At 41.1% G+C, this 10,333-nt stretch overlaps 1 long non-coding RNA gene across 9 annotated transcripts in view; it reads right to left on the bottom strand.

Annotated features, from left to right (window-relative positions):
• Nucleotides 1-4,192: 4,192 nt before the first annotated feature.
• LOC119323811 overlaps nucleotides 4,193-10,333 on the bottom strand; it is an 11,489-nt gene continuing 5,348 nt past the window's right edge. For 3 of the 9 annotated variants that reach the window (XR_005156540.1, XR_005156524.1, XR_005156519.1), the window contains one exon: nucleotides 8,464-8,671. This is a non-coding gene — a long non-coding RNA (uncharacterized LOC119323811). Of the gene's footprint in view, nucleotides 4,439-6,075; nucleotides 6,504-6,582; nucleotides 6,641-8,463; nucleotides 8,921-10,333 lie in introns of those variants that run through there. The other 6 variants (XR_005156535.1, XR_005156523.1, XR_005156518.1 and 3 more) reach the window with 3 other exon arrangements.

Raw genomic sequence — 10,333 nt, forward strand, 5'->3', positions numbered from 1 at the left:
ACGACGCGCTCGGCCTCGGCCTCGGGTTCCAGGTGGCCGCGGGAGTGGCGCTCTTCGTGGCTCTGTGGGCGGTGGTGCTGCTGACGCTGGCGGCGCAGCCGGTGATCTACATGGTGTGCAAGAACCACCACCACGAGGTGGTCGATAAGGTCCATCTCGACTACATCGGAGAGTATGAGCGGCTCGCCGTCGACGGCGACAACGGCGTGGAGCTGCAGCCGGTGGCGACGGAGCAGATCCCTGAAACTACGCCTAGCTAACCGCGTCCTGCGTGTCGACGACTCCACCACGTTAGTACTACTACGAACTAAGCTTTCTCTCTACTAGTACTTAGCTAGCTCCAAGATGATTTGAGACGATTCATAAGATGATGCAGTCGTATGATGTGAATTATGTCTGATCCGCTTGTCACTGTACAAAGACATGCATGGATGAACAATATGATGTATTAATGTGTGTGCTGAGTACAAAGTAAGTGCATTTGGATGAACAATATGACTGTATGCACGAGAAAAGCCTATCTACCATGCACGCACGGGATATCCCATGCATGTAGTGGCCGTTGATCATGGATGTTGGAGATTCGTGTTCATGCATGCATGTCAAATGGGTCACATCAACTGGTCACTCTTTTCCACTCTGCCAACCTTCCTTTTTCATCTCACCTCTCTCCTCCTACCATTCCATGCTTTTTCCTATGACTTTAATCTTAGAATCCATTTTATCTTTTGAACTGAAATTTTGATTTACATTTCGTTTGCATATTTGTGTTCCTTAAGATAAGGACTTTAACAGAAGAACATTCTTGAGTATATTAAAAAAAGAAGAAGGAAAAGGCCTATTTTAAACCCTGAATTTGTAAAGGTTAGGTGAATCGAACCCCAACATCAAAATCCCTGTCAATTGTGCCCTATACTATGCAATCGTGGTCTAAAACGAACCCTAGGGTCGTTTTGAACACAGGGATTGTGTATCATGCCTAGGATTGGTAGCGCGCCTAGAAAAAACTGGGCGAGCCCAGTCTGGCCCAGCAGGCTATCCACTTTGTGCAGTCCGTGAAGCACAGCAACCTACAGAGAACGCAAATGAAAAATAATAATATGCGAGTAGCAAGAATAGAACAGCAGTGCTGTGCATTCATAGTTGTAGCCGTTAACCAGTACGTTAATTCCACTTAGTTGTTCAGTAAAACAAAAGTAGTCCTATTTGACCCTTCTTTAGTTCACGAAATGAAAAAAAAAAACTCTAAAAATTCGATATAGTTCACGGTAACAAAAAAAGATCATGGATTTGGCAAAACAAAAATCACGACACAGTCGTCAACACTGCGGCTTAAAGTTCATAAATGTAAAAATAATTGATTTTCAAATAATCTCATCAATATTCAAAAAAAGTTCATAGGTTTGCAAAATTTTCATCTATTTAGAAAAAACAGTTCGTGGATTTAAAAATTTTCAGAGATTCTAAAAATTTCACGAGCTTTGTAAAAATGTTCACAAATTGAAGAAACATATTTTAAATAGTTCCACACATTACACATTTTTTACGTATTAGATAAAAAAGAAAAAAGATAAAACATGAATTAAATAATTTTTTCACGGATTATATAAAAAAGGAAAAAGTTTCCTGTATTAAATATTTTTTAGCACTATAATAGCAAAATGGACCAGCCCAGCATGGGGACAGGTGCATACCGTGGTGAACACTGCGGCTGAAAATTCATATATTTAAAAAAATATCATGTTTCAAAACAAACTCATAAATTTTCAACAACAGTTCACAGGTTTGGAAAAAGTTCATCAATTTTGAAAAAGAGTTTATGAATTTTGAAAAAACATGGATTTAGAAAATTTTCCATGATTTTGAAAAATAAAGTTCACAGATTTCGGAAAACTTTCATGGATTCTAAAATGTCCACCAGATTTTTAAAAAGGTTCAAAATTTTTAGAAATAAGTTGAATAACATTTCACGCATTAGATATTTTTTCGCGGATTTATAAAAATGAAAAAAAAGGAAAAATCACGCATTAGACATTTTTTTCACGGATTATATAAAAGAGAAAAAAGTTTCATGCATTAGATCTTTTTTAGCAGTGTAACATAAAAAAATGGGCCGGCCCAGCGCGCCATTGTCAAGACTGCCGCTTTCTGGCCCACTAGTCAGGCGAATCTCGGTTGACATCTGTCAGGGTTTGATTTAGACCGGGATTGCATAGTTCAGGGTGCAATCGACAAGGATTTCGACATGGGGGTTCGTTTTGCCGAATCTCTACAAGTTCAAGGGTTAAAATGGACTTTTTCCTAAAAAAATATTCAATATTGGTCTTATTTTGAATATCACAGTGGAATAAACACATTTGTCCAAATAGAATGTAAATCAAACTTTTGTTTCACAAGATACCAGGCATCTAAATTTACATAGAAAGAAATAAGAGAGGAGATATTTCTGATACTAATGGTTCTGACACACAACCTGACCATGGCGCCAGAACATGCATGGGATATCCCGTGCATGCTAGATAATCCGCTCTCATACACCAATTTAAGTGTCTGATTTGTTCCATTTTTATTTTCCGGAAACCCTCAAGCATCCCTAGCAGACCCGTATAACGCCGACCTGCAAAATGCGTTTAGAGTTCGCGGGAAAACGGGTTTGCGGGTCGGCGCGGGAGAGGACAGAGTCAGACCCTACAATATGGACCCGTAAAAAAGATATTCGCAGAAGATGTTCTTTTACGGGTCAGCCACGCGGGGTCTGCTCGGGCGCCGCCACGTCGACCCGTAAACCGAAAACCCCCAATAAACGAATTAGACAGCGATTCTGACAAATGAGTTCAAATTCAAACAATAAAACATACTTCGCGCGTAAATAAAAGCATAGTTTTGTAGGACAAACGCAAAAGGACTTCATGCAAAAGCAATGACCATGTCCGTCATCATCTTGGTGGCTCTTCAGTCCGCACTACCTCCATCGAGGTCATCGCCGACATTTGTTCAAACTCCGGCGCCGAAATCATTGGCGGGCGCACTGAATGCATCAGCGATATTGGTTCCAAATCCCGATGAGAAAACATCGCCGGCACTGTAACACGCACCGGCCGACTCAAGCATCCTCCTCTTCAAGATGTCTGTCCTTGCCATACCATGTCATTCTTTGGTGATGTCGTCCATGTCATTGCGGTTGAATGTCATGATACTATTCTCTTCAGCAAGAAACTTGGACATGGCTTTGTTCTCAGTGGTGCGTACTCTTCTCTCCTCAATGGCCGCCTTGCGCAACCCCTCGTCCTTGAGCAATTGCCACTTCTCTTTACTTCTCTCATGCCTTCTTCTCGGCCAACTCTTTCTTTTTCTCCAGTGTCATCGCTAACATCAACTCATTTGATTGCACCATGGCATCTATCTTGTCCTGCAAGCTCGATGCTTCGTGTTCCCTCTTGATCTTCTCCTTTGTCTTCTTGTCACCATCGGGCTTGTTCAAGTTTCTTGAGCCATCATCATCTTCATTTTCATCCATGTTCGTAAGTGAACCTCTCTTCGGTGGGGATTCTTTGTCAATCAACTTCCACTTGTCGCACTCTTTAAGCATATCTCAACAATGCTCTAGTTTAAAAAAAATTGCCTTCAGAAGCTTCCATGTCTTTGTATCTTTGTTGGCCAATTTTGTCCTACACAATTAAAACAAAGTCAAATGATGCAATCATTTCATATGATGCAAATGATGTGCACAACTTGGGACGTGAAAACAAACTCACATAGTTGGATTCCACAGTTCCACTTGGAGGTGCACTGCGAACTTGTTCCAAGCAAGCTGCCCAACGACTACGAATCGCTTGATCATGTCCCAATGACCTTGGAGTGACCGAAAGTTCTGTGGTGTCCTATTGGGACTAGAAGAACACCCGTGCGTTGCAACGAGGCCACATTAAATTTAAGAGTTCAATATCAGTTATGTTAATATTACATTTAATATTCTCATACATATCAAGTGACATTGGCGACATTTTTACCATCAAATTCTCACACACACTCTCTCCCTCCCTCCTCCTCACTCTCTCTCCCCCTCTCCCTCTCTCTCTCTCTCTAACACACACACACATATCCATCTTATTGGGTACGAGACCATAATCCATCTATTTCATACGCACACGCGCTAGTGCATAACAATATGGATTATAAAACAGGTTCAAGGTAGTAACAAGGATTCTTCTCATGCATTAATAAACAAATGTTCTGCACTAAAGACAAGATAAACAATTCCCAAAGTGCATCAGAGCATCACAGAACATTACTGGCAAGATAAATGCACGATGTACCGGAACTGCTCGGATGAACCGGAACAGAGCCAACATATATCATCCTAGACAAACGCAACATCAACCATTTACCTTGGTACTTTAGGGACCAACAGGAGGATGCATGTAGAAGCGCTTATTGCCTGCGAATCCACAGTCAGAAAGAGAAATTGGAACCCATTCCCATCACCAACTGATAAAGAAAGCATGTAAGAAAATTGATATCGGGCCAACTTGGATCTTCAGTGATTGTTCGCCGGTATGGAGAATTTAGGAGGGTGGGTGCAGGGAGTGGCCTTGTGGATGATGGATGGAGGCGCGGAGGGATGTGGTCGCCGGAAGGTCGAAAGCGGAGAGGGTCGGGCACGTTAGGTGGAGCCGGTGGTGCGCGACAACCGGAGGCGGCCCAATCGTGGGCGGCGAACCGACGATAGCCTCGGCCCATCTCTCGATGCAGCGAAGATAGAGAGGGCGGCACTGCCGGTGCTCGAGACCGCCGCTCGGCACCATCTACATCGAGGGGAAAGAGAGGCGAGAAAGCGATGGGTGATGCGGGGCTAGGGATTGCGGAGGAGGGTGGGGGTGTGCGATTTGAATGGATGGTTCTGCCCACCGTTTTCTTGTACGTGGCGGTGGAGACGGTGGCGTCCAGCCATGCAGGCGAGGCATGGGTCGAGCCGGGCACACGGCGAGGCGCAGTAGCAGAGGCGGGGGCGATTTTTTGCTACTGAGATGCATGGTGTGGGATTGATCGTTCATGTTCTCTTTTCCTTTTTAACGGGAGAGGGATGCGATTTTTTCACGAGGGGAGAGATGCGACCACGTACAGATTCCATAATAAATTAATTAGGTCCATAACGGAAATTCTTTACAATGCGTTAAGATTTACGTGTTAGTTTTCTTAATAAAGAAATGCACTGATGTAGGGATCGATTGATTCGGGTAAGGAAAGATAGATTTGTGATCTTTTGTATGTTAGGAAATTAGTGGTTTGTAAGGAAAGAGTGGAGAGAAAAAGAACCAATGCGACCACGTATAGATTCCATAATAAATTAATTAGGTCCATAACGGGATTTGTTTACAATGCGTTAAGATTTACGTGTTAGTTTTCTTAATAAAGAAATGCACTGATGTAGAGCGCGATTGGTTCGGGTAAGGAAAGATAGATTCGTGATCTTTTGTATGTTAGAAAATTATTGGTTTGCAAGGAAAGAGTGGAGAGAAAAAAACCAGTGAAGGTGAGAGGAGGACAAAAATAAACCGTACGAGGCTACCAACTGCTCTATTAGGAGTAGAGATTGTTTGTGAAAATAACGTGCGACGACGACTTAGCGAGCGGATCCCCTTAAAAAAGACATAGCGAGCAGATTCCCTTAAAACTAGTAGGAATGGATACGATTGATGACGTTGATAAATAGTGGTGAATATTGGCCTAATTTACTATCATCATGCATGGAAACGAATCATCAAGAAAAAAAATACTTCCTATTACTACACTCATAGGAAGCTTCCTAATCTCTGCTACCAAACAGTTTCTGCCCAAACAAGAAAGGAAAGTTATGGACGTGATTCGAAAGGAAACAAACGTTATGAAGATTAATTAATTTAGATTTGATCTTTAGAGATTGATTGTGATTGATTCTTTTACATAAAGACATTACTAAATAATTTCCGTCAGTATGGAAAGTTCTGATCCGTTCAGTTTTTTTCGTTGTGTGAGAGGGTGAAGTGAAAATAAACCGATGAAGTGGAGGAGGCGACGAAAAAAATCTACGACGGTTAAGCTACGAAAAAAACCCGAAAGAAAGTGATGGGACGAAAAAAAACCTGGAAGCGAGACTACCAACTGCTCCATTAGGAGTAGAGATGCTTGGCCATCACGCGGAAGTATGGATCTTCGATTCTTTGCCAATATCTCTTGGAGGTATGAGATGTACCTGTGCAAGCATCAAGAGACACTGCACTTCAAGCCTTGATCAAGATTTGATCTTCCAAGATCATGTAGTTCTTCGATCTCATGCTTTTTTTGCTTGCGCTTGCTCATACGCCCCCTCATCTACCTCCTCCACTTCATCATCACCGCCGTGATCATCCACACCACCCTCCATTTCATTGTAATCAAAATCAGTGAACGGGGCTTGATCGATGTCGACGGCGTTGGTGTCCAACAAGTTCACGAACTCGGCAGTGGCATTGTTCGAATCACCGCTACATTGAGTGACATCAAGTCAAGAGCTACCACAATGGCGAAAAGAGAATGCAAGAACAAGAGATCGAAGATGCATACCTTCCGGTCATTTCATCGAACACCTCGCCTGCAGTGGAAGCAGTGAAGGAAATATGCCCTAGAAGCAATAATAAAGTTGTTATTTATATTTCCTTATATCATGATAAATGTTTATTATTCATGCTAGAATTGTATTAATCGAAAACTTAGTACATGTGTGAATACATAGACAAAACAAAGTGTCCCTAGTATGCCTCTACTTGACTAGCTCGTTAATCAAAGTTGGTTATGTTTCCGGACCATAGACATGTGTTGTCATTTGACGAACGGGATCACATCATTAGAGAATGATGTGATGGACAAGACCCATCCGTTAGCTTAGCATAATGATCGATAAATTTTATTGCTATTGCTTTCTTCATGACTTATACATGTTCCTTTGACTATGAGATTATGCAACTCCCGAATACCGGAGGAACACCTTGTATGCTATCAAACGTCACAACATAACTGGGTAATTATAAAGATACTCTACAGGTGTCTCCGAAGGTGTTTGTCGGGTTGGCATAGATCGAGATTAGGATTTGCCACTTCGTGTATCGGAGAGGTATCTCTTGGCCCTCTAGGTAATGCTCATCACTATAAGTCTTGCAAGCAGTGTGACTAATGAGTTAGTTGCGGGATGAAGCATTACGAAACGAGTAAAGAAACTTGCTGGTAACGAGACTGAACTAGATATGAATATACCGACGATCGAATCTCGGGCAAGTAACATACCGATGACAAAGGGAACAACGTATGTTGGTGTGCAGTTTGACCGACAAAGATCTTCGCAGAATATGTAGGAGCCAATATGAGCATGTAGGTTCCGCTATTGGTTATTGATCAGAGATGTGTCTCGATCATGTCTACATAGTTCTCAAATCCGTAGGGTCTGTACGCTTAACGTTCGATGACGATTTATATTGCGAGTTATGTGTTTTGGTGACCGAAATTTGTTAGGAGTCCCGGATGAGATCACGGACATGACGAGGAATCTCGAAATGGCCGAGAGGTAAAGATTGATATATTGGAAGGTGATATTCAGACACCGAAAGGGTTCCGGAGTGTATCGGGTACAAACCGGTGTACCGGAAAGGTTACCGGAACCCCCCGGTGGAAGATATGGGCCATATGGGTCATGGGAGGGATGCTAACCAGCCCACAAGGGGCTGGTGCGCCCCCCACAACGAAGGAGGCCGAATTGGACTAGGGAAAGGGGGCGCCACCACCCTTTCCTTCTCCTACTCCCTCTCCTTCCCCCTTTCCACCTCCGTAAGAAGGGAAAAAAAGGGGGACGAATCCTACTAGGAGTGGAGTCCTAGCAGGACTCCCCCCTCCCTTGGCACGCCCCTAGTGTGTAACATCCCAATTTTTCAATTTGGATGTTATACATAGATCATCATATGCACGAAACCTCTGGATCCGAGGCCCCGGCACCCGAGTAAGTTATCAAACCTGTTCTATTTGCTTGTTTCCCGTAATCCGTAACAAAGGCTTTATTCTTGCATTTGGTTGAGATCCTAGAAATCTTAAGCAACTCAAGGAGCCACGAAGAGAGTTGGAGGTTTCACAAAATTTCATATTTGAATTTATTTCAAATTTGAAAAAAGGATCAATTTGGTTTTATAATTTTTCTCTCCAAATAATTTTAATATTAAAAATAAATGAAAGAAGATAATATGACTTCTTCAAAATCACAGAAATATTGGAGAAAGAATTTTAAAATCAAATTATGAATTTTCTAGTATTTTATTTGCTATTTTATTTGAACTAGCAGAACGCCCGTGCGTTGCCACGGGCTTTTTATTTATTTTTATAGGTATAGATTTTTTTTGATTGCACCTATATCTATATCAAATTTCCTATGTATAGAAAAGATAGCCTGCAACAATCAAAAAATAATTGAAATCAACTTCACTTGCAATGTAACTCGGCGTGGTATACAGAGAGAAATGATCCAAATGATTACATGTTACAAACTAAGATCCATTTGATGAGAACTAAAAAAAAGATCAATTTGATGCGCTTAAAATTTCAGTTGTATTTAGCTTCATTTGCACGACACTTCAGCAAGTATAATAAAAATATCTTCTAAAATGAAAACATCCTGCACAAGCAATATATATATAATTAGCAGGAAGATTTCACTTGGAAAATAAAATTGATCATGCGTTACAACAGGGCATACATTAGTTTGGTTGTTCAACTTTAATCAAGTTAACGTATACCTATTGATTTCTCGTGCACATCTGAGTTTACTCTTTTTTTATTAAATAAATCACTTAACATTTCTTTCTTCACCAACTATCTCTGCAACCCCAGTCCATGTTCACCACCTCATCTAGGAGGAAGCTCACTGCATGACAATTTGTACCATAAATCATGTTTACCACCCAAGCAACTTCATACCATGTTTCAAATAAAGAGAATGGTCAAATGGGGAGGTGAACAAGAACTCGAAGTTTTATTGTTCGGGAAGAGGCCTTTGATGATGAATATTTTGCCTAGAAACATGGCATATATTCAGAAAAAGGTTAATATTGATGGAGAAGGCACAGAACAAGAGTTACTCAGATATAAAGGAAATGCTTTTCAAGTTTTCAACCACTTAAGATGGAACAAAACATCTGAGCTCACTTGTTAACTAACAGAAAATCAAAAGATTATTTGTTGCAACTGACTTTTCTCCTTACTAGAAAATATAATGTGTTCCATAATCAAGAAGCTCTCTCCGGCTATCAGTAGTTGCAATATCTGCCGAAATAGTGAATCGAACAGATGAGAAGCTGTGAAAAAATGAGTATGCATTAAGCAGGCTCTTGGTGTAACATAGTAGTATTTGTTTCCTTGGTATGCTCTGCACGATCGAGTTGTTGTCTAATTAGTAGGCTACTATGCACATTTTTTATTGACCTGCATGTGCCCAGTCCATTCTTCTTTGTTGGGCTCATTCTTTTAAGAATTGGCACTATGGCTTGCAATCTATTTTCGAAGGAAAAAATGGCTCTCAACCCATGTGGTTTCAATTTCAAACCAATCTATGGTTGGTAGCCAAGGTCATGCTTACTAAAACAAATCTCTGAAAAACATGGAAGCTTGCATAAATGTGTTTCGAATCTCTGTTCAAACCTAAACAATTTGCAGAAATTTTCAAAACTTTTAGCCACGAACATATAATTAGTTCCTCTCTACTTGAAAGAGTGGCACATATAAACCCATTGACACATGGACAGTGACTCCTTGCATTAACAAACCATTTGATTTTTCTGAATGAAAGACCTACCAAAAGCAGCTGAAATCTCAAAATACTCAGACATATCTGCATATGCCTTTATTTAGTAAAGGAAAACAGATGTAAGGTTATCTAAGGTGTTCTGTTCACTCGATCTCGATCTCGATTTACCGAGCCCATGGACTGAAAGTCTAACAGCGTGTTTGGATCGATGCCAAAGCAAACCAGGAGCTCTCGAACTACAAAATGCAGAAACTTACAAGATTCACAAGAAATGGCTTACTCTTTGCAAAATCGCAGTTCTTACTTGGAGTAACAGTGAACCGTGATTTAGTGGAAAAAGCAAATGACTAAAAAATAAAGTATCCTTCCTAAGAGCAACAGGGACATTTCTGGTCTAGGATAACTCCAATTTCCCCATCCTCATGCAAGAAACGCCCCAGCCACCCATCCCCATGTTCGCTCCTCGCTGCCCTCCTCTTCTCTACTCAAAGTAATAACTTTGGATTGGTACAATTTAAAGTGTGTGTGTGTGTG

The sequence above is a fragment of the Triticum dicoccoides genome, chromosome 1B (assembly GCF_002162155.2).
Source record: "Triticum dicoccoides isolate Atlit2015 ecotype Zavitan chromosome 1B, WEW_v2.0, whole genome shotgun sequence".
NCBI lineage: Eukaryota > Viridiplantae > Streptophyta > Magnoliopsida > Poales > Poaceae > Triticum > Triticum dicoccoides.